This window comes from Plutella xylostella, chromosome 28 (genome assembly GCF_932276165.1).
Source record: "Plutella xylostella chromosome 28, ilPluXylo3.1, whole genome shotgun sequence".
Taxonomy (NCBI): Eukaryota; Metazoa; Arthropoda; class Insecta; order Lepidoptera; family Plutellidae; genus Plutella; species Plutella xylostella.
In genome coordinates, this window is record NC_064008.1 from 1135779 (window position 1) to 1158955 (window position 23177).

Below are 23177 nucleotides of genomic sequence, written 5' to 3' on the forward strand. Positions count from 1 at the left end.
GAGGCGCAATGCTCTCCTTCGGAAGAGCGACGAGGAAGTAGGACGTAGGGTTAGCTTACCTCCAGTAGATTCTCTCGACCTCGTGACGGTATCCGAAGTTAAGCTAGTCATAAAGGACCTTCATTGCAAGAAGGCTCCTGGCTCTGATGGCGTCTCCAACAGAGTCCTTAAGAACCTCTCAGCCTCGCTTATCCTCTTACTAGTAACCATATTTAATTCAGCTATGGCGAACTGCTATTTTCCAGACCTGTGGAAAATAGCAGACGTCATAGGAATACATAAAACTGGCAAAGCTAGAAATTTACCTTCTAGTTATCAGTCTTTTAATTTCCCTAGGTAAGGTCTATGAGCGGCTGCTATCCGACAGGCTCAAAAAGATAGCATACGCTCAGGGCCTCATCCCTAACGAACAATTTGGTTTTAGGGCCCAGCACTCTTGTGTCAACCAGGTTCATCGTATCACGGAATACATCTTAGATGGTTTCCATAGGAAGAGGCCGAAAGGCACTGCAGCTCTCTTCTTCGACATAGCGAAGGCTTTCGACAAGGTGTGGCACAACGGCCTCATCTTTAAGCTCTTCACGTTAGGCATCCCGGATCGGTTAGTGCTTATTCTCCACAGTTTCTTGCTCCACAGGTACTTCCAGTTTCGCGTCGAGGGTTCCAGATCATCTCTTCATCCGATTCGTGCAGGTGTCCCGCAAGGGTCAGTTCTAGCTCCTCTTCTTTTCTCCTTATACACAAGTGACATCCCCAGACATACGCATGTGTCGCTAGCATTATATGCTGACGACACAGCGATCTACTTAAGGGATAGGTTTAAAGGCAAAGTCCAGCACGGGCATCTCCAAAGCGCAACCAACGCCCTCGGCGAATGGTTTCGCAAATGGAGAATGGAGGTGAACCCGGAGAAAAGTACCGCAGTGTACTTTTCACGGGCTCTCCGCCGGCCCAACACTGCTCCTCAACCAAACATCACTCTGTTCGGCAAGCCTATCCCTTGGTCCGACCATGTCAAATATCTGGGTGTCACTTTCGACAGCAGACTGTCTTTTGCTAGTCATATACGTAGGGTTAGGAATAGAGCTTCTCTCTATTTAGGAAGACTAACTCCTCTGTTTCGAAGCAAAAAGCCCTCACTACGCAGCAAAGTGAGACTCTATCTAACTTGCATAAGACCCGTCATGACCTACGCTAGCGTAGTGTTTGCTCATGCTTCGAACAGATATATCAATTCTTTACAAGCAATCCAAAATAGATTTCTGCGCAGGGCGACAGGCGCGCCTTGGTACGTCCGCAATTTCAACTTGCACAAAGATTTGCAAATCCCTACTATCCGACAGTATCTCAAAGTCTCCTCAAACCGCTACTTCGACCAAGCGGTTAATCACACGAACCCACTAATTAGCCAACCGGCTAACTATCACGTTTTCCCTGAGTTCAAACAGAGACGACGTCGTCCGAGACACGTTCTCTGTGACCCGGACGATGAGATCACTGTCCGTATTAGGGAGTTGCAAACCTTTGACTCCCCGACCCCTGCCTCGGCAACTGTCCCACTTAACTTTTACACACCCCGCCCCAGACCCGGGGGAGGGACTCACACTCGGTCTCGGCCTTTTGCCGGTCCGAATCGTAGGGCTAGGATCCTTCTCCACCAAAACAGGTACTATACCCGCGTCAGGTACATTCCTGGCCGGTTCTCACCACCTCCATCTGGTGACGGGTCATTTAGGTAGGTCTCTCTTTTTAACTGGGTGAAGGCGCCTATCGGCGCCTCCCCCACAGTTAGGGTAAAGCTGAATAAGTCCCTTATGGCCGACTTCAGTAAATAGGTTTCATTTAGAAAAAAAAAAAAAAAAAAGGTTGGTTAGAAAGAGAATGACTGTTTGCGTCACCCGTGTCCGAAACACAAAAACCTACTAGGTACTGTAAAATTATCGTAGTCATCATTATCATTAGATGTCACAATAGTACATCATATTTCCTTGGCTGGTTCTCTCATTCTTATCTGGCTCGTCATCATACATCATGCATGGATATGAAGATTAGGTATAGTTTCAATAAGTATAGGTATAGGTACCTACCGATGACACATGACTAACATTTTTATGCCAACTCTAGATTCATAGTGCCTTACAGCTGCCGGACCTCCTTACACGTATTCGTTATCGACGAGGATAAACGTCGCGATTTGCCATTAACACGGCTCTGTGATTGGTGGACCGCGCATTAAACGAGTTTATCGAAGTCGATAACGAACCCGTGTTACAGCCGCAGAGACCTAAAGAGACAACTTCAAAAGCTTTCTTCCTAAGAATTGGAAATTTCGTTTATTACCAATATTGTTGTTATACTTCCTTAGGAAGACCGCGACATTACATTCTAGGCACGAACTCTCGTGGCACCGAGTTGTGTAAACAGACCGTGTTTGCGCTCGCTCGCACCTTGAGACCGCAGTTTGATGTTTTAGAGTGCTTTCTTTAACCTCATGTTTGCCTGGTACCGCGGCGGTGTCTTAAACTATAGGTAGTTCATGTGGATTGGAGTTTTGTTTCACACCTTTTTGAGTTTATAAATTGAGGTTGTGTGAGCTGTCCCTGGGCTATCATTCCCTGTATCAATAACTCTATGTAGGTAATAATATAATATTAGACATCGATATAAATAAATAACCCAATTTATATCCCTATAAAAATCTGTAAGGGACTTGAGTATGCCAAAAAATTGGAACTTATTAGGTATATTGAAAATAACAAAACTAGTGATGCTATAAAACCAACAGGAACTCCTAAATATAAGAAACTGTTGTCAGTCTCAAAAACTCTTTTATCTTTATGGCAAAAATATGCGTTGGCCGAGAATCGAACTCGGATCAACTGCTTGGAAGGCAACTATGCTGACCATTACACCACCAACGCATGTGCTATATGTTACATAAGTTTCATCAACAACCTAGATGCTAGACTTTCACTAGGTACTTAACACAGTGCACACATCTGCAGTTTATTTTCACAGCTGTTTGTTTTATATTATTGTCTAGAGTTTAACGCATTTAGTAATAGCCATGACCTAGGGTGACCTAGTTATGTAAATGAATAGCACAAATTGAGAACCTCCTCCTTTTGAAGTCTCTTTACAACCTGGCTATCGGGAACTTGTTTTAACAACGATTTTATCAAAATATAGTGAATTTGACACTAATTATTATACTTCGTAAATGTAACATAGTTTTTACTTCGCGATAACCCCTCAGTACAGAAAATACAAATGACACAAAAATGGCTTGTACGTAAGCACAAAAGGCCGATGTAAAAAGCGCTTATTTGCACTGGTTAGGTATTTCGCTGCTTCTAGTGTTATATTTCGCTGGCGGCTGCATTTTTCGAAGCCAAAAATAGAAATTCGATGCCAAAATCCGAGCGCCTAAACTGCCGACATCGTACCGGCACTTAGTTCAGAGGTTAAAAAGAGATTTGAATGGAAAATAAAATATAAATTTTTCGTTGTCACGCAGAGGCAAAAAACCTGATATATTATGTATATAGATCTATCACCTCCTGAAAGGATCTGGTCTACTTACCAATAACCCTGTATGTGTAAAAGGACAAGAACTGAAATGAAATTGAAATTGTAGGCACTTATTGAAAAAAAACTGTAAAGCCTAAACATTTCTATAAAATCTACTGAGAACATGTAGGGTGTCCTTAATATAATGAGAGCAAACAAAATACTAATTAACCTGCTTTTGGGCAAGAAAATTAAATTCAACGAACATAATATTATAAAAGTCAAGCACCTACTTAAAATAAATAGCTTTACACACACAACAAGTTTACAAACACAGTCCAAGATAATTAACTTAATAAGAAAATTTACTTTTTGTTAATTGAAGTGTAAAAACAGACCATAAAAGAGTGATTGTTCTATATAGGATTCACAAAACTATAATTAGCTTTATGCCATTTTTTATTTATAAATCAAAGTCAAATTATTTCTTTGTATTTCAATCATCACGACCCATTACGTCCCCACTGCTGGGGCACAGGTCTCCTTCCAATGAAGGAAGGGTTTAGGCCTAGTCCACCACGCTGGACAAGCAAGCTTGTGCTGAGAGAGTTGTCGGGTAAGTGGGCAACCCGACTGTCAGATGTTTTCAAGCCGCCCGAAGGCCTCTGACTAGGCTTAACGACTGCTGCCGAAGCAGCAACCGGACCCACGGCTTAACGTGCCGTCCGAAGCACGGAAGCGTCCAGAAAAGCACCACTTGAAATTGGTCACCCATCCAATGGCTGACCGTGTCAGTTGTTGCTTAACCTCAGCGATCAGTTACGATCACTGAGGCCCGCTCGACTACGGACGCTTCAATGCTTATGCAGTAATGCAATATTTCAATGATTATGCTATTTATTATTATAAATTTTATGAATGTTTCCTAGTCCCTCCTGGTTTTTTTAAATATTACATTCTATTCGACTATCAAAGCAAACATTGTTGGAAAACATCCCTCATACGATCCGCCGAACCCACATTCTCAAACTCTTACAACAGTAAACTTAGTTTAGCAGAAAACATTTGGAATAACCCGCATATTATGTGTAAAGTTTAGATCAGTGTGTGAGTTGCCGAATTGCGCAGAACTGGTTCAGCGAATATCGATTACCGATACGGACCCTAAATTTTGACATACAATATACTTAAATACTATTATAAGATTGGCTGACTGTTTTAAGTTATAGTGAAAATGTATAAAGTAAGTTTACAAACGTAAATACAGTAAAATTTCGTCAAGTATACATTTATTTTTAATTAAACACTTTATTGTATACAATATATATAGGTATAACAATAAAAAAAAATGGAGAGAATTAATACATATAAAGGAAAACAATCAACATAAATATTATTATTGTAATAAAAGATAGGTAGGTATATAGGCGTATTAATGGTACTACTAAGTAACTACCTAAGTAAGTTTTGTTTTAGTTTAGTTTAATGAGTAGGCTTAGTTTAACCTTTTCATTACAAACACAAGGTTTGAAGGTCAAGATGTTTGTTTGTCTGTAAATAAGTTGTTAGTAGAGGATTGACTCGAGAAACTAAGGCAGAAGGTCAACAGTTTTGAATTTCAAGGTCAACAATAGATGTCGTATAGGCACAGCCTTGAAATCTATACCTATAGCTACACTCCTTAAGCTAATTGCATTGACTTATTGGACAAATAATAAATAAATTATAAACTTTCTTCAACTTCGAGAATATACGTACTTAGAATATATGAATACATTTTATATAATGTTACATAAAAATATGCGTTGGCCGAGAATCGAACTCGGATCAACTGCTTGGAAGGCAACTATGCTGACCATTACATCACCAACGCATGTGCTAGATAATTGTAAATGATAGTTTCATAAATTTACAACTTTCATACTTATAGTTTTGTTTACTCAGCTTTTATTAGAATAGAGCGAACTAGGCGATATCTTATAGAGCTATACAGGCTGTTGCAAAAATGGTATACCTACCAATTTTCAAAAGTTGTGGAACAAAAGTCTTTTAGTATGACCACCTAAGTGATATACTACTTAAGTCGAAAAGGAGTGCCTTTTCGACTTAAGTAGTATATCATTTTTGCAAAACCTGTATACTGCATAGTAATAGATTTTCACCAAGAACTGTCTATTCATTTCTCAAACCTAAAATTTATTGCATAATAAAAGTATACTTACCAAGTGTTTTTCGTAGGATCTTTAGACACTTTGTATAAAGGAGAACCCAAATCGAAGGCCTTAACATTTCTATTATACTCAAATTAGACCCTTGAATGAGTCGACCGAATGTGCTGCTTTAGGCCGGACCACGGCTATATATATATATATATATTTCTTTTCTATTATATTTCTTTTATATATAAGACGACCGAATGGCGTAGTGGTTAGTTACCCTGCCTACTGAGCCGAGTTCGATTCCCGGCTGGGGCAGATATTTGTTTAAACACAGATATTTGTTCTCGGGTCTTGGATGTGCCCGTAAAATGGCAATAGGCCCGCCCCCTATTACATTGGGACTAACATAACACTCTGGCGAAAAGTGGGTGCAGCAATGCACCTCTGCCTACCCCGCAAGGGAGTACATTAGTACAAGGCGTGAGTGCGTGTTTTTTTTTTTAATATTTCTTATTGGCAAGGACGGAACACTGTTTTTACACACATATATAGAAATATAAATGTGTCAAATAATTAGGTATCTATTACTATCCCGTAGGACTCTAAAGTCTGTTTTTTAATCTCAGAAATTGACAGGTTCTGAACGGTTCATCCACAGTCGATAGTCCCGCGTTTGAATGACGTATTGTTCTATTGGCGGGACAATCGACTATTGGTGAACCGTTAAGAATTTGTCAATTTAGTGTCTGAGATTAAAAACAGACCTTAGGTAACATTATATTATATTATATGCCAGATGTAGGTATTATTAGCGCGTCTGTTACAAATAATATCCTTCAAAGAGCTGTATAGCACTTTTTGTCCCGGAATTTCCAAGGAAAACTATGCGAAGCTCGCGAGGAAAAGCTTAAAATAAATGAAGATGGATCACTGTTTCACCCATAGTTCACTGTGACTGTGCCAAATTGCGAGGTTATATCATGATTTCATTGAACCTTCAGAACAGAACCCAGGATCAGGCCTGTGGAAAATAGAGGTCGAGATAAAAAACAAACTTTTGTAATAGCACACCAAAAATAAAACCATATTTAGCAGGTGTTTAATTATTGCGTATTCATCTAACCCGACCCAAATTCTATTAATAAGACCTATTCTATTTTGACAAAGGTTAAATTGAACTTTCTAGATTGTCAACGAATCCCTAAAACCCTCAAAAAGTCTAGAAATAAAACGTAACTACGTTAGCAATTTAATAAGCTTCAGAGACGCTATATAATTCAACAAGCCAAGCCAAATATAAAAAGACTTATGTATTTCGTCTTTGAAATAGAAAGTATTTTAGAAGAAGCTCATAAAATAAAATTAAGTTGTGTTTTACTTTGGTTATTTTCCTTCAGACAGGGTTCAAAAACATTTTTTTTACTTTTACTTACGACATACGCATTCTTAGCTGTGTTCGAATTTAGTTATCAAGAATTTATAAAAGACAAGCTGTCTCCGTGAGCTTCGCTTCGCCTTAAAAAGGTTTCCCGTGGGAATTCCGGGATAAAAATAGTCTACGTTCTTTCTCAGGGTCTAGTCTAGACCATATGTAAGTATACCAAATTCCATTCAAATCCGTTCAGTAGTTTTGGCGTGAAAGAGTAACAGACAGACAGACAGACAGACACAGTTACTTTAGCATTTATAATATTATTTATTTAAACACTTTATTGTATGTATACACAAATTACACAGTTTAAAGTAAAAGTTAACAAGTACAAGAAAGAACAATACAAGTATATATATACAAAGGCGGACTTATCGCCTAAACGCGATTTCTTCCAGTCAACCTTTATGGTGTGGAAATAAAAGTAAGCCTATAACTCTTAAAATTAAATAAAACTACTGTATACACAGAGACAATCAAGTGTAACCTAATCCAAATTTAAATAAACATATCTAACTATAACCTAACATATTAAGTTCTAAGCTAAAAATAAATAAATATAAATAACTATTATGTACCTACATATATTAACTATCATGTTTTATAGTAATAAAAATAATATTAGTTAGGATTATTATTATATTATTATAATTATTAGTATATAGTTAGGATAAGGATATACATACTTTATCATGTTGTGAATAAAGATTGAAACATTGAGGAGAAATTCTGAATTGTACGGTATACGATTCATTAGGCCCCCAAATTGATTAATGCCAACATTGTATTGTGATATGAAAGCTGCCATCGACAGGGTTAGCAATTAGTCTTCTACACAATGCGATTCACAAATTGACTGGCTGAAAAAATATTAATATTTCAGTTACTTGCTTTTAACAAAATACTACTGTATTGATTTCACACAGCACAAAATATCAATTTTAAAGAAAGGATGAAGACCGCCTAGGTCGCTTATCGCTAAAAGAATATTTCTTTTATCATTGTCACCAGTCATCAAGCAAAAAGTATTCAAAATTGATTCATTCCTTAAAAAGATATGAGCACATTTACATTTAAATGGCAATAGATTTAACTTTGCTTAGGCTATTGGCTACGCTCGGCGTCGTAGCCAATTTCGTAGCCCGTAGCACGCGCTACGACCGACGTAGCACAGTTTAAGGTCTGTGAATATAGCAGCAGAAACTAGCAGCAATTTTTGTATGGCCGAATATGTTTTAAAAAAAGGCAATTGTAGCAGAATTCTGTTGGCACTACATGCTAGAGAATATATCAATGAACTTATAGACATATATCACATTTACCAACGTGCTCCGGGAGATTAATTACGTCACAATTACTTTACGGCGTGGCGTGCGCCTTATAAAGTGCAGCTAGCAGCAGTTACCAGTTTTGCTAAACTGCTAGCTGCGTGTCCTAAGGCGCGGGTGTGTGACGATGACGTCATGTCATCCAAAATCGCTGCTGGCTGGCAGCGATTTTAATAACGCCGAAGTAATTGTAATGTAATTAATCTCCGGGAGCACGCTGTTAAATGTTTTGTATGCCCATAAGTTCATTGCAGTGTCCTCTATCATGTAGTGCTAAGCGTATCGTGTAGAATTGGTATTTTTCTTAATAATTATGAAAAAATAGTCGCCCATATAGGAAAATTTTATGTTAATCAAGTTAAAACTTGATAAGAACTAAATCTACCACTCACCGAGTGTATGTAATGGATAGACGATGGTATATAGATCGTAGCAATAACTACTTTACATACGTACATGGTCAAGGGACTTCAAAATAATGAATTAAATTGTAAGTAACTGAAAAATAGTCAGGCTAGGAAAGAATGTGAAGGAGTTTTTCACTGAATCGATTATCAGTACCGTGGTCTAGTTGGTTAAGAGATCTATACGTTTGTCCTTAACAGTCGTTGGTTCGCGACACACCGCGGATCTTTCTTTTGTTTTATGTTATTAGTGTGAAGCGTTTTTCTTTTTGTATTTTATTTATTTTGATAGTGTAAAGCGTTTTTCTTCTTTTATTTTATTTTGATAGTGTGCAGTGTTTTGGGATTTAACGTTTAATGTTTTTGATGGATGTTCGACATGTTAAACTGCTCAACATTAAATTTAATTTTTGCTAATGGGTGCAGATAGGAAAATATTATGTTTTGTAAATAAAGTTAAACCTTGATAAGAATAAAAATCAGCAAGCTGGTTGTGTACAAACATAATTATATATTAAGTATAACTTATAGGTGACACATCTCATAAAAGCGCCATCTATATACATTTTAATTAACTATCTTGTACTCTTTAATACATATTGTGTGTAAAATGACGCAGACGCAATGATAATTAGCATTAGGCCTAACCTACGTATTTGATTATGAATTGATGACGCATCATGATGCTATGAACTACTAAGTGTATCAATAAACATCATAAATCAACTATACCGAATGACAACTTACTTTGAAATAATAATTACATTTAAGTATTATATATTGATCCAGTAGCTAGTTAAAATAATTTTATTTATCAGTGTATGTAAATAAAAGTTACCGAGACAAAATGTTTTTATATTGTTCAAATCCACATTAGAAACTACATCAGCATATTAAATTATTTTTATTTTATTGCGATGAGTGTTGTTGCACGCTACTGACCAACAGATGGCGTTACTGATATCTTAAATGGTGTATTTAGAGATATTTACTTCTCGACGAGAGAGACCAATCTTCAAGGGATTTGAGTTGACGTGCAACCCACCCTAAGTGTAGTCAGAGATATAAGGGTGTATTGCATGATGAATCGAAAGCAAACATATACTTGCACATTCCTTCAACATCCCTCAAATTGTAAGTTGTTAAATTAAACACATTTTATACACATTCACTTTATATTTATTTAAACAACAAATTAATCACAGTTTGTTTATTTAAGTCTCTTTCCTAGAATAACCAAATTACCTAAGTATATGTTTTCTAAAGTCAGATATCCACTGCTGACTAAATCATCTTGGAAAACAACAAAGCTTTAATAAAACTAATAATATTAATGATAAAAGCCTTATTTCCCATATAAGTCTTTGAGTATTCTCATAATCATTCAGTAACAATCAAGTTATTACATAATTAGAACTATTCCTCTTTTTTCTCAAGAGCCTAGAAAAAAGTATATAACTTAGGTACCATGTTGATGCATTTAAAGACATGTTTTTGTTATATTAAGTAGGATTCATTAATGAATTACGATTAGGAATACTATCTACATTTTTCCACAACTCAAGTCCTGCTTCTATGAATGCCATTCATCTGGCATTGTGGGCCTAATTTACAGCAGTTTGTGTATTTCTTGCTGCAGCTACCATTTCCATGGTGTCCGCCTTCTTGCTATCGCATTGTATCTGCTCGCACTGCAAAACCATCATGTCTCCTTTGGCTTCAGCCTCTGCGCTGGGAGTTCCTGAAATTTTGAAAGATGTTTAATGGATGTAACTATATAGGTATTCTATAATGTACTTTTTAATTTCTATGAATATAGGGGTATGTATCATCATCATCAGCCAATATTCATCCACTGCTGGACATAGGCCCCTCATAGAGGGTATGTATAATTTGTATTTTTAATACTCATGGCGCCCTTTTTTTGACTGGAGTGGGAGTAGGGCTGCAGCTCTCTTCATTCTCAGTAGAATCTGAATAAGGCAAAAATGAATAAAGTTTTTTGTTATCTATACTAAGGCTTATATCTATCCAGTGCCTATAACACTTTTATTCATTAATAATTATACACACTTACACATAATTTCAATTCCGTCGGGCAAAGCACTATTTGTAGCAACAGCATCAGCATTAGTCACAGTGGCGGTGCGGCATTTTCGTCACCAAGGGGAAGCACCCTGTAATTAAAAGGGTAGCACCAAATTATTACCCTATCATTAATAGTCATAGAAAGCAGCCCGCTTTAACAACTTTCTAAAGGCCCCCATTCACGGGCGTACCAATCCAGCGGATTTGTCGCTGGCGACAAGTCCCTCTACCTTGCCCATCACAATGACCTGAAGAAGTCTGTATCGATCGTGTCTGAGCACATGTCCAAGATAGCTTGTCTTCTTCAGTTTTATGGTCAAGGTGAGTTCTCGGGATCTTCCGACGCGTCGCAGAACTTCTTCGTTCGTCACTTTATGGACCCAACTTATCCTCAACATTTTTCTTACTTTGGATACTTAAAAGAAACTTCTTGAGACTTTTTCAGTTCAAACAGTTCAGACAATTTCGGCTAAAGTTTTCAACAGAAAAAAGAAAATAGTAACTGTCAAAAGTGACAAGACTTACACACATACATGGTTTTTTTCATCAACGTTGAATAAAAAAGTCGTTCCTCGATACTTGATAAGATTAATATCGATTTTAAATCCCACAAAATAAGTTGTTGGAATAAATTGGTTTATTGAAATTTTCATTTATTTATTATAATATCGATAAAATTCTCGTACCTATTTATCAATAAAAATAAAACCCAATGATTCGTAAAGAACTGCTTTTATAATCATAAAATGCGATAAAATTAATGGTAGATATTGATTTTTTACGCATGGAAATTTTTATGATGAGATTTCATTTCAACGTGCCTATGCCTGCACCCACATTATCTAACTCGGGTGTCAACTATTGTCGAATACTTGCCGTATAAATCTATGATGGATTTCTAACCGTCTTTTGGTATCGGCTAACTCGGTCATGATCACTAAACGAATAATAGGTAATAGCCGGGCCATTATGTAACTCGGGTGTCAAAGATTCGCGATTACTAACCGTATAAATCTATGATGGGTTTCTAACCATTTTTTGGCATCGGCTATCTCGGTCATGATCACTAAACGAATAATAGGTATGAGATTTATCGATACACTAGACTAGAGGTTGAAAGATTTTTATGAAAATATTCTGTGATTTGGTTAACCGACTAAATGACAACTTCATTTCACTTCAAACTACAAGTACTGACATTAGGGCTTTTTAATTTGCCGCATTATTTAGTTAGAAATGGCGAATAAATGTTGAAAATAATAAATGTTGACCGCTGACAGTTATGTGTTGATCATAGTTAATTCACTGCGGATGTGTTGATTTTGTGTGTAGGTAGATAGTTGATAAATATCTTGTCAGTCATAATGAATTGATAAATAAGTATAACACACAATCAATAATTGTGTTATTATTTTATTTCAATGGACAACATTTCATTTTTTACCCTATATTTTTATTAGCTATTCGGAAAGTTTGTTAAAAATTAGAGGACCTGTATTTTTTTATTTTTCATGTACATTTATTTTTCCATGTTATATTTAACTTTAAACTTTATTATTTTAAAACCGGAAGTGACGTAGGCATTTTAGGCTCAATTTCGATTTTAGTCCTTTGCCTTAGTCTCGAAAAAAAAACATTAATGACACTGACAACTGACAAGTGACATAAACTTTGTTTACGTGCCAACCAACAAATGGGTCATTTTCAAATGACAAAAAAGTGTGACATTGATATTTCTGATGATAAAAAAATACTTGTCATGAAATAATATTTTTACTAAGCATTAAAGTCAAGCATAATTGAATTCATAATATATTACTATTTTAAAATAAATATAATATACCCTAAAATTTTTCAGCTATGTAGGCCGGGGCATGCTCTGGGACATTTATTATACAGGGTGATTGGTAAGTCGATGTATTCCTTCAAATGGGTTATAGACGAAGGCATTTCCAGTCGATTGAACCCCATAATGCATTATCCGAAAGTCAACCATTTCTGAGTTAATTAAGTTTTAAGTTTTTTTAGGTTTTTGCCAAAATGTATGTTTAAAAGCAAAATATTTAAAAAAACTAACCATTTTTTTAATACTTTTTTTATTGTTTTGCATTGGTGACACCTTAGCCAACTAATTATAATCATTAAATGCGGAATATTCAACTTAATTAAGACAAAGTGCTTCAAAATAGTTGAAACATTAAGAAAATGTAGCGAAAGGTGAAAACAAAAATGCTAAATTAAAAAAGAATTTTATCTGAAATTTTTTCAGGCACTACAGCTTAAAAACATATTCAATTTATAAGCTTTAAAATGACATATTCAAATCTAAAGTCGATTAAGGTAACGATAGAATGCTTTTTCGACAGCACAGCATGTGAAATTGTTTAACCGAAAAATGACATCTCCTATAATACCTACTATTCGGTGAAACTTTTCAGCTAAAACATTTGGCACAGTGTTTGAACACGGTGAAGTTAAAACAATCATTATCGGTCAGTGCTACTGGAAAATCATGTTTTCGGCGAATTAACCGTCGTCGAACAGTAGCTTTGGGGAACCGGGTTGTGAAGAATTAATTTGTTTTACCAAACATTACTGAATAATACTTTCGGCTAACGAGTTATCGGACAACCATTATTTCGGTGAAGCAACATTGTCGTCGATCTGTGCTTTTGAGGATCCGTGTTATCGGAGAACAATAATTAGTAAAAGGTTCAGAGCTCTACAAAGTCCAGTTATAAGACATTTTACCTTAAAACTGGAACAAATCTTGTTCGTTTCCCTACTGAGATTTGTCCGCCTATGCAGTTGTTTTTGGCTATATCTTGGAAATACCTTAATCGATTTTAGATTTGAATATGTCATTTTAAAGCTTATAAATTAACTATGTTTTTAAGCTGTAGTGCCTGAAAATTTTTCAGATAAAATTCTTTTTTAATTTAGCATTTTTGTTTTCACCTTTCTTAACATTTTCTTAATGTTTCAACTATTTTGAAGCACTGTGTCTAAATTAAGTTGAATATTCCGCATTTAATGATTATAGTTAGTTGGCTAAGGTGTCATCGATGCAAAACAATCAAAAAAGTATTAAAAGAATGGTAAATTTTTTAAATATTTTGCTTTTAAACATAAATTTCGGCAAAAACCTAAAAAAAACTTAAAACTTAAATAACTCAGAAATGGTTAACTTTCGGATAGTGCATTATGGGGTTTAATCGACTGGAAATGCCTCCGTCTATAACCCATTTAAAGGAATACATCGACTTAACAGTCACCCTGTATAGCGGGTCATCTATTAATGCGTACTAACCATTTTATATGATCAATAATAAAAAAAAGTCTAAAAGTGTCAGAACAGAATTTATGAAAATGACCCAAATAAACAACAAAACGTCACGATAAAACGTCAACGTCAATTAAAAATGAAAGTGACAGTTATTTTTTTTTTTCATCTATATAGGCTTTGAGCAACAAAATGCATCGATCGCACCTAATGAATGACATCATCAGCACTTTTAGACTATTTTATGAATTTCTCCAAAATGATATATCCTAAAAATTCAAAAATATTTTTTTTGTGGCCTTTAAAGCTAAATCTCGAAATGGTTTTCGATTTATAGCCGCTTAGGTTTTTTGAAATGTTGTCCATAGATATTACCTTCACTGTATAGCAAGTACTTACATGTAAACTAAATTATCTAAAAACATATAAGTAGTTGTCTTGATCACGTAGACTAGCTGGATTTCCGACATATAGGTAGGTGACCGGTACCTAAAGGAAGATGAAGGACAACATTTTATTCCGCTCCTATAAGGAGACATAAATGTACTTATGTCTCCTTATAGGAGCCAGCCTTATAGAGTCCAGATAGACTATGAATATTATGATGAATGATGATAGATTCCATGATGCACTTGGGTACCGAGACTACCGAGATATATTTTTATGAAGTACCACATAAGTGCATAATTAACTAACTACTTACCTATATTAATTTCAAATTCACATATGAATGCATTACCTACTAAGTCATATACCTAAATAGAAAAAAGTTTTATTATGTTCATAATTTTCATAGAAAATTCCCTTAGAATAATAATAGTCTCGCGCTAAGCTAGGAGAAAATCGTTTCAAATTTCACATTACGAATGCACGAGCCACTATATACTAATGAATTCTGGGTTTAGTCTCATAAAATTCACATTTGGACATAATATGAGCAATTTAATTCTTTATTTAAAAGCTACTGTTTACTAGTTGCCCAAGACAAGACAGTTGGGCCACCCAAATTTGTACTTATGATTCCAACTATCCAATACAAAATACCAATCTCGGGTTTCGATGAAATATTCGCATAATATATATAATTTTAACAAGATGGCGGCCGGTGGGGATTGAAGTCTATACCCATGATGACGTCATTATTGGCAACCAACCGGACTTACATAATGCGAATAGTATCAAAATTTGCTTTTTGACAGTCTGCTTACGGTGAAAAGAGTTATCAACGACATACATAATGACCATGCTGATGTACCTACTTTAAAATAAATACTTACGGTTCTATTCTAGTTAAGTAGGTATGTTAATGAAGGAACCTATTAATTTACAGGTATGTAGGTATGTGAGTACTATTGAAAGTAGGGATGAGCTGAATATTTTTTCACGAAATTGCTGAACTTCGGTACTTACGTAGGTCATATTATAATTAAAACAAAATCAAACATATATTACTTTTCACTCTCTTACTGTCAAATTTCTCGAAATCAAATAGGTAGGAAGCTCAGACCAACTACAAAGTAGGTAGGTAGGTATTTCGGCAAAATACATTGTCTGCGCGGCGGCGCGGCGCGGTGGTGGCGGCGGCGGCGGCGGCGCGCGATAGCCACGCAGCCCACGCACACATAGTCAGGCTCACTTACACAACGATAGCGCGGTAACCGAGTTAAAAAGAGACGGCCACAGATTATGAGCGGGACAAAGCATAATGCCATCAAAACAAAAACATACATAACTTGTAAAAAATGCCAAGTCTCCCAAACGTAAAAAAGTCGGTTTCTTTTTTCTGTTTCTACCTACTAAAGGGTTCTCCTATTTTAAGTAATGAAAAAACCTTAACTCAACATAAGCTTGTAGTGACCATATTCATAGGTATATAATATATAAGAAATCTTGTGATGCGATTGGTGATCTATTTATTTAACGAACGAAATAAGTCCAAAGTGATATGTTTAGCGACCCCCATTGTACATTGTACCTATACCTACACCAACGCCAAGTTAATTTTAATGATCGACCCGTCATTGTATATCCACATCAAAAGTGCTACGAGTACGAAGGGAAGGATTTGTGGAAGAAACTACAAACTCTTGACATCAGAACCAAGAGGGCCGATGTCCATTTTTGAAACTTTTCAGTAGAGCCAAAATAAACTTTTACCACCGTTAAAACAAACAAAGATGTTTGTTTTGGAGTCGAAATACCTACATTATTTCGCTCGGCTAGTTAATGAAAATACAAAATCGTTTCATTTGAAGACAATATTTATGCAATATTAGCGAAAAAATCTAGTTTTGTATCTTTGAGTATGGATATCAGCCCCATTTTTCGACTATAAATATAAATAGTAACTTAGAGGCTCACGTCAATAAAAGACCTTACGGCTGTATAGATTTTAGACTAAAAGGCAAGGCTTTTGTTAACATCGGACCTTTTGGTCAAGAAAATAAAATTAACTTTAAAAAATGCGTATACCTATTATAACAACAGACTGTATGGTTCGGGGAAAATAGTATTCAAGTTGAATTTTGGCTTGTGTATGTCTACATAGGGGGGCTTGTCGCTCACGTCCGTAGGTACAAACCCTAGTTACCCTACACGTGTCCCCTGGGTGGTGCTAACGAGTGACAACGCCGAATGTCGGGCGGCGGTAAATCGACCCGACCTCCTCTCCTAGCAGAGGCGGCGATCTCCCGCCGTAAAAAAGGAGAATCACCAACACGCCTGCCAAGCGCGGTGATTATGGCAAACACACCTCCTTATGATGGAACAAACAAAGCCCCGGCCCCCAGTCTCCGGCAGCCCCGCTATCCCGGACTCCGGTAGCGGTTACGGTAACGGCGGGGCAGGGGGTGCGAAGAATCTCCGGCAGAGAGTCGGCTACCAGCCCAACCGACCCTTGCACCTGGCAACATATAACGCACGGACACTGAGGGAAGACGTGAAGATAGAGGAGCTGGAAGAGGTAATCAGCAAATTAAAATGGGACATTATAGGGTTATCCGAAGTCCGACGAGAGGGAGAGGATACGGAAATTCTCCAGTCCGGAAACGTGCTGTACCACCGGGAGGGCGACCAACTGTCCCAGGGGGGTGTCGGGTTCATCGTCAACAAGTCCCTCGTCAACAACATCGTTGAAATCGGAAGTGTGTCGACACGGGTTGCGTACCTCATCCTGAGAATATCTAAACGATACTCAATGAAGGTCATACAGGTTTACGCACCCACATCTAAGCACACCGATGATGAGGTCGAACTTGCGTATGAAGACGTATCGTCTGCCCTGCGTAAGTTCACTACTAATTTCACGGTGGTGATGGGAGACTTTAATGCGAAACTCGGAAAACAAGAAGGCGGCGAAAACCTGGCCGTATCAAAACTGGATCACCTGCCGGAATGGCTGGAAAAGTGGTGGGCAACGTGGGCACCGAGATGTTGTCCGCCGCACCTGGCTAAGAAGCTGCAACTCCGAAGTCATTTCGTCTCAGTCAAGTACCTGGGGGTGGCGATCGAGCGCACGCTCACCATGAGTGTGCAAGCGGTCAACTCAGTCTACTAGGCGAAGGCCGCACGGGCTATGCTCTGTCCCATGTTGGCTTCCCGACTCCCCCTGCGCAAGAAGCTGAGGATCTTTAAAACATACATGCGTTTCCGTATTACCTACGCTGCTCCGGCGTGGTACGCACTATGCTCGATGACCAACTGCAAGAAGCTCCAGCTACAGCAGAACCTGACTCTGAGGGCCGTTCGGGGTTGTATGAACTTAACTGAATGTGTTTCGAACCATAAGGTCTGACGTGAAAATTTGACCGCATATAAGTAATATTTAGTTGGACAAAAGGGTACGTTATTGATATGGGACGAACTATTTGCAGGTATTTTTGAACTGTTGTTTACAACCGACCGTATATAAAATAACATTATTTTCATATTTGTACAGCCATAACGTCTGAAATTATAAAAAGTCCGTATGGTTCCAGTGTACTGTGGATATGCGACCACTTTTAGGAAAATGAAGTTTTGAACAAAAAGAGATAGAGATACGTGTGTTAGACTAAAAGAAAGAAGGATCTTTAAAAAAGTGATTTTCGCAAAAATTTTACATCGGCCCTAATGGTTCTGATGTCGAGAACTATGTTCGACGATTCCGGATTCTCTCGAAGAATAACTTTATTGCGAAACCTGAAATCAATTCGTCTGGACACCAGCGAGTCAATGACGAATTATACAATACAATACAATACTCTTTATTTGCACCAAAATAGATCAACATACAAAATTAAACTTAAAAATAAAAACAGATTAAAAAGGCGGCCTTATTGCTTATAGCAATCTCTACCAGACAACCTTATTTATTAATTATGAATTAGTTATGTGACGCTAATCTAATAATGGAAACGGCGCGGCGTAGAAATTGTCTGGAACAGGTTTTAAAGTGGATGACGAGTGGATTGGATGCCTAATACTAGCGGGTTTGCCAAAAAATACTTCCCTATGATAATGGTAATAGAAAATTCGGGAATCACCATTACGGGTGACGTAGTTACAGAGTACATTATGACGTAGTGAAGACAAAGTTGATAGATCTTGCAGTAAACTACAATAGTACCGAGCTAGGAAGTGCTTTTTTGAGCAGAGAGTAGCACAGTCAACAATATAAGGTTTGCAGCACTGCTAAGAATAAAATTCACAGCTTAAATATAACATTTCGTAAAGTTTTCAAGAACAGGGGTATCAATATTTACAATATAAATAAATACACATGCAATGTCATTACATGATACTGGCAGAAATTGTTGGCACACCCGACAGCGACAGATTGCCATAAAAATGCCATCATAGCGGCAAGATGGCGGCGAAGCAGATCATCAGTTGGCAGCAAGTGAAGAAAACTAATGCCTTATTATTATGCCTGTATTCTGTGAAGGAAAGCAGTCTCGTCTGCCATTTGGTCACAACGGTGCAAGGCGCAGTGGACCCCTGGATGTAATAAACATGCCGATGTCTGTGGGCCAATGGAGATTGGAGGATCCAGGTATTTCCTAGTTTTTGTTGATGACTATAAATCTTGATATAATGATTATAATATTTCATATTATCCTTTATCAATTAACCATTATTCAGTTTAAACGCTTTCTCATCTCTAATCATCAATTCATCACATTTCAAACTTTGGATTTGCTATCCAGTCAGCCAACAGTGATTATAAACTCACTGTTCTATCATGCATTGTCCCCAACATAACATCTTCAATGCCTCATTTCCGTGTCAATGTACAGGACATCAACATACCATCTCACATTCAGCTTGCCGATGCTTCAGCGAACCTAGAAATATAGATATTTTACTTGGGTGTGACATCATGTTTCAGATCCTACTGCGTGAGAGACTGCCAGTGATACCAGGTCAGCTGTTTCTACACAACACTCAGTTCGGCTACATTGTTGCTGGCACTGCACCATTGAACAGCGAGGGATGTTCATCACTACCAAGTAACTTTTGCAAGTCAGTATCTGAGGCTGTCTCAACAGAGTCTTTAAATAGGAAAATAGATATGTTCTGGGAATGTGAGCAGGTACCTGAAAAAGGGAACTATATTCCTACTGAATTAAATCCAGCTGACTGTCTGTCAAGAGGTGTAGATCCTCACAGTCTACTGAATAATCAATTTCATGAAACTGAATTCAAACATAGTGTAGAATCAGTAAATGTGCTTCAGAACTTACCTGAGTTAAAGTGTGAGGCTGAGAAAACAAATATGATACATGCTTAGAGTATATAGATACATGCAATCGGTTTAATATAACCATAAGCCCATAAGCAGTTTATTTGGTTCTTTATGATTGGCTTTGCAGACATACCATCCCATTGTCAGCTTGCCTTCTTACATCTCTTCTTATATCTTTATTTAATATTTTTTTTCTTCTAAATTTCAGCTTTCCTATTTTTTCGGGAATACCGCCGCTGCTCCCGGGCCATGCCTCTATAATGAGAAGGTAAGTGTAGAAATACATTATTTTAAAACAATAAAGTCATTTAAATGATATTGAAACTGAAGACCAGCATAATGCATAGGAAAGCCAAATAAATAAAATCATGGTGCAGCACATCCTGTATCAGGGCCTCTAGTACGGGTTTTGCAATTTACGTAAACGAAATTTTTTTTGTTTTCTTCTGTCACCTGCATAGATTATCTGTCAAAAGTTTCATGATAGTTTCCGCTAGAGGCGCCACTTTGTATGCGAGAAAACTGAAACTTTTATAGTTTTTAGTTCACACAGCAATGTTATTTATTTGGCACGCCTATTTATTAATGTATCGTTTCTTGCCAACAGATCACCTGGGTGAAGATGACGATGCAACATCGACATGTCGAAGTACCCAGCGAATGTGACGACAAAACTACTAAATGGATTTTGATCAACAGACAACCTGGATAGGCAACTTTTTAAAAATCCTAGAATCACTACCAGAAAACTTTTTAGCTCTAAGTTTTATTTTAACAGTTACTAGAAAATAAAACCGAGAGCATGTTAAATAAAACAAACCAACACCTATCCCAAAAGAAATGGTAGAAACATAATCAACAAAATATATCATACAGGTTACCAGATAAGGCAAGTAATAATGAAAAATAATTTATCTATCTTTTATCATTGCATGTTATTGTTATAATGTATTTCTACCTATGGGTACAATAGTGGGAGTAGCCTGTATTTATAGTTGGTGAACAAATTGCTTGCTAATGATAAGGCACGGAATTAAAAGGGACAGTCAGAATTGATGGAGCATTTACAACGTAGGTAAACAAATTCCTACACATATCTCAAGTCCTACATATTCAGAGACAGTCATATAAGAAAGGGAATGACTGTTTATAACCACAATAGCCGAAACTGATGTGGCATTTCTCAAAAATTAAACCGGGGGAAATTACAAAGATCTTATCAATGCTATGTAAAAATTGGATATTATCTATTAAGTTTTGTATTGACTTACCTGTAATTCTATTGTACACAAGCACCAAAACAAAACCAAAAGCTAGTAACTTTTTACAAACACTCAGCACCAAAAACAGCACAACGAAACGAAGAGGCTCTTGTTAGCACTGACAGTTCCGTTCCGTTCGCAGGTCGATCGACTCGAATGCGAATGCGCAATGTTTTGACTATGCGCATTGACCTTCATTAATGCCATGCGCACTAATTATTTCCAATATTGTAGTTTAATAATTGAATTAGCAGAATATTTAACAAGACAGAAATTAAAACCCTAAAGAATACGTATGTTTATAAAAATGAAAACAGCTGTATTTATTTTAACTCTTTGGACACATGGCGCCATCTGTTGCCGAGTAGCGGTAATAATAGCGACACCTGTTGTCGAGTAGTAGTAACAATGAGTTAGTGCAGTGAGAGTGAAGTGAACGTAACAATTATATTATTTATATATATTTTAATATTTATAGGTTCTATTTAAGTTTAGGTTTATTAGTAGATCACATTTTATTCTGTTTTATTTAATAAAGTATGCTCTTACTTAAAAGAGCTATGATATAATTCAAGCTATCGATTTTAACTGTTACATGTATCCATATTCTGATTGATAAATAATAAATTTAGAAATATCATTGTGATTTTAATCATACCTACTTATAACAATATAAAATAATTTAACATGATTGTGTTGATGTAGTTTCTAATGTGGATTTGTATACTTAAAATAAAATAAATTTGTCTTGGCATCTTTTATTTACCTACATATTAAGAACCCAAAATAAGTCTGTAATATAACTGGTTACATTCATTACTGTATGTATTTTTAAAAGTAACCATCATTAAAATAAAAAAGAAAAAAGATCTTTAGTTGCTTTAGTTAGATTCGATCCACAGACCACAGGGATCTAGTTCGAGGCTGTAACCAACTGGGCTGAGGTGCTGATAATTGTTTTAGTGAAAAATTCCTTCACTTTCTTCCCTAGCCGACAACTTACTTAATACATATTTCAGATGCTTACACTTTTCATTATTTTGAAGTCCCTTGACCATATACGTACATAAAGTAGTTATTGCTACGATCTATATAACATCGTCTATCCATTACATACACTCGATGAGTGGTAGATTTAGTTCTTATCAAGTTTTAACTTGATTAACATAACATAATATTTTCCTATATGGGCGACTATTTTTTCATGATTATGAAGAAATAACCCATTGTGGCGGGATACTGTTAGCACTACATGCTAGAGAATACTTCAATGAACTTATAGACATACAACACATTTACTAACGTGCTCCGAGAGATTAATTACGTCACAATTACATTATATAGCGACATAACCGCAAATATGAGCGACAATTTTTTCATGATTTTGAAGAACAAGCAAATCTACCCAAATTCTGTTAGCACTAGATGCTAGAGAATATTTCAATGAACTTATAGACATATATCACATTTACCAACGTGCTCCGAGAGATTAATTACACCACGATAAATTTACGGCTTCTTTGCGCAATTTGCTGTACAATGTATTCAGGCGCTTTCTCTTTGATTGATTATTTTGAAGTCAATTGAGCAAACACAAAGATGACATATATAGATTTATAATGTATTTACCATCGTCTATCCGTTATTTACACACTCATGTGGGTAGATTTAGTTGTAATTTTTTTTTTAATGAGTGACATTAACTTGTAATGTAATTAATCTGCCGGAGCACTCTGAATGGTGTAATAGTAGTTAGTAAGTTAATTGCAGCATCCCCTAGCATGTAGTGATAACAGAATTTTGCTACTTTTTCTTATTTCTTCATAATCATGAATAATATTTGGCCGTATTGAGTGTCCTTATAATTAATAATTTTGACTAATTTCGAGCACACTGTTAAATGTGTAATATGTATATAGGTTCATTGCAGCATCCCCTAGCATGTAGTGATAACAGAATTTTGCTACTTTTTCTTATTTCTTCATGATC

The 23177-nt window shown here is 36.5% G+C and overlaps 1 protein-coding gene, 3 long non-coding RNA genes and 2 other non-coding genes across 7 annotated transcripts in view; 1 reads left to right on the plus strand and 5 right to left on the minus strand.

Annotated features, from left to right (window-relative positions):
- Nucleotides 1-23177, minus strand: part of LOC105398324 (facilitated trehalose transporter Tret1) — a 74900-nt gene that overhangs the window by 14177 nt on the left and 37546 nt on the right. The window lies entirely within an intron of this gene.
- On the minus strand, nt 2850-2921 carry Trnag-ucc. Its single transcript has one exon. It is a non-coding gene; the product is annotated as a tRNA-Gly (tRNA).
- On the minus strand, nt 5312-5383 carry Trnag-ucc. The gene has a single exon. It is a non-coding gene; the product is annotated as a tRNA-Gly (tRNA).
- Nucleotides 9992-11694, minus strand: LOC125490942. The gene is made up of 3 exons (XR_007267984.1): nt 11326-11694; nt 10908-11007; nt 9992-10571 (listed from the first exon to the last, which is right to left on the minus strand). It is a non-coding gene; the product is annotated as an uncharacterized LOC125490942 (long non-coding RNA).
- LOC125490940 lies at nt 19095-21942 on the plus strand. Its single transcript, XR_007267981.1, has 4 exons — nt 19095-19233; nt 19570-19703; nt 20135-20194; nt 20534-21942. It is a non-coding gene; the product is annotated as an uncharacterized LOC125490940 (long non-coding RNA).
- Nucleotides 19413-20534, minus strand: LOC125490941. Of its 2 annotated transcripts, none has more exons than XR_007267982.1 (2): nt 20060-20534; nt 19413-19525 (listed from the first exon to the last, which is right to left on the minus strand). It is a non-coding gene; the product is annotated as an uncharacterized LOC125490941 (long non-coding RNA). The 2 variants fall into 2 exon arrangements; XR_007267983.1 differs by having other exon boundaries at nt 19925-20534.